Genomic DNA, 2,356 nt, shown 5'->3' on the forward strand with positions numbered 1-2,356 from the left:
GTGTTCAATTGTGTTTGTAAAAGTCTGTGGTAGCTTTTGTTGCAACATAAATAATTTAAACAGAAAAAATTCAAGATAGCGCCAACAAACTTGTATTATTTGGGCGACTTTAAGCTTGTAGTTTTAACTTATTGTTAACTTAAAAACTATTTATTATTATTGCCTCGTATAAAGTATGTTTTGTGTATATTTATGGTTTATTTCATTATATTTGCAAGTTTAAAAGATTTTAAGTTTGCCAAAATTGTGGTTACATTTTCTTTCTTAAAAAGGGAACAAATAGATTAAAAAAAAAAAAAACAGCTTTAGAAGTACGATTTGGAAATGTTCTCCATAGTCAAAGAATGCACTGCTATATTTAACTAATTGAAGTGTATAAACATACATGCTGTGTGCTAGATGTTATGCCTTTACTGCCTGTGTTCTGTTTGTCTTGTTAAATGAAAACCTTTTGATTATTTAATCTAATCACAGTCTTGTTTTTCCAGCCACTGAGAACCCTAGGGAGTGTCAGTCAGGACATGGGCTGGGCCTGGGATGTGGCCTYTTGTTGGCTCCAGGGCGGAGCCTGGACCTTTGGCAGTGCCTGAGGCTCCATGTGCACTCAGCATGCTTTCCCTCCTCCTGCTGATGAACAGAACTACTGTAGTTATTAGAAGGACCATAGTACAGAACTCCAACATGACATCTGAGTTCTATGTACAGTAGTTCCAACAGCAGCCAGGAGGAAAGCATCGTTGGGGGTTACTCGTATAGGAAAGGGGTCAGTGGTTCTTCTGTTTCTCGACCAACTGTATTTTGTGTCTATTTATTTAGAAGAGGGGACACAGAGTAACTTAGTGACGTTCTTCTTACAACATTTTCCTGGAATGGTAGAACAAATCAAAGGAGAAAATGATCAAAACAGATCTACTGGCATCAATGTATCAATGTCAGTAGGAAGATATCAAAATCTCATACTTCCAAACATGACCAAATGAACAATGACAAAATGTAACAAAGAAAATAAACCTTTCAGTTTAGTTTAGGATATTTATTACTGGGATTTCAGCTGAAGACGCTTGAAGACTTTTTCATGGAATTGTTTAATTATTTGTACTTTACATGCCAGAAAAAAATAAAAGGTTACAAATCTGAGTGACCCATGTTATTTTTACAAGATGACATTGAGCGTTGTTGTCGTTTCCAGAGGGTAACAATGCAAAACCATTGATGCGCATATGACAAACTGCCCACCATCGTCATAATGCACATCATTGGCATAGTCATCTACTGTAGTATTAGAGCCAACAGAGCATAGTTAACATTATACTGACTATCCTGCTTAGATACAGTACAACTCTTGTTGATTGGCAAAGTAGAACACCGGAGAAAACGATTCAGCATATTCAAATTCTACTTCTTTTTTTTGTTAATGGAATGACTATTTTTGAATCTAATTGAATCACTAACCATAGACAAACAAGTTAAAGCAACAACAGACAAGTAGGAGTAAAGAACAAGCAACCATTTTGAATCTTCATCTTCCAGTTTGTGAATCCAGAGTGCAGCAGCTGGTTGTTGCAGAGCAGAACAGGGAGGCTAGCATGTAGTCCATAAAGAGAAACCTGAGAGAGTAATTACTATGTTATTTTATTTTCAAGCAGAAGTGACAAGAAATCCTCTCAGAAACAAAATGGTTTTGAACGCTTGGAAATGTTGCACAGTGCCTTACTTCTCATAAAATGTTTGCTTTTGCCATCGCGAAATTACCAACTTAAACCGTTTTTATGTAAAAATGATCAAATACATGTGCAAGGATGTCCTACCAAGTCAAGACTGGCTCCTTGCACAATGCAGGTCTTCCTTTGTCCTGTTAACATCTTCTGTTTCAGTGTCTTCTCATTTTCCTGCTTGCTTGTGCCTCCTTGCTTTTTGTACAGTAGCTAGCTAGTTAGCACATTATTATTATGTATTTTTTTTTTAAAATGTAACCTTTAACTAGGCAAGTCAGTTAAGAACAAATTCTTATTAACAATGACAGCCGACACATATTTGCACTGTTTTAATTAAGCTACGCAACCAGAGTTAAGCTACTCAACCAGATGAGTGAAGTAAGCATTATCTAGATTGGCTCGTCCTACTAGGTGGACTTGAATGCCATTTGTCAGATCTATTTGAAGATAAAGGCAGCAAAATGTTGACTATACACCCAAAACACTTCTCCCCTGCATAAATACAACTATGTGGGCTGGAGCCAACAGTTGATACAATGTTTCTAAGTTAGCTAGTGAGAGCCAAGCTCAAGACAGACATGCAGAGTAGAGTGATGATTGACAGACAACTTGAAGTTTAAAAAATGTATGTATTAAAACGA

At 36.5% G+C, this 2,356-nt stretch overlaps 1 protein-coding gene across 1 annotated transcript in view; it reads right to left on the bottom strand.

The window, feature by feature from the left end:
- Window positions 1-1,018: 1,018 nt before the first annotated feature.
- prkcsh (PRKCSH beta subunit of glucosidase II) overlaps window positions 1,019-2,356 on the bottom strand; it is a 9,958-nt gene continuing 8,620 nt past the window's right edge. Inside the window, exon 18 of the mRNA XM_024011998.3 lies at window positions 1,019-1,607. The gene's annotated coding sequence lies outside the window, so the exon portion shown is untranslated. The remainder of the gene's footprint in view (window positions 1,608-2,356) is intronic.

The sequence above is a fragment of the Salvelinus sp. IW2-2015 genome, linkage group LG20, assembly GCF_002910315.2.
Source record: "Salvelinus sp. IW2-2015 linkage group LG20, ASM291031v2, whole genome shotgun sequence".
NCBI classification, from domain to species: Eukaryota; Metazoa; Chordata; class Actinopteri; order Salmoniformes; family Salmonidae; genus Salvelinus; species Salvelinus sp. IW2-2015.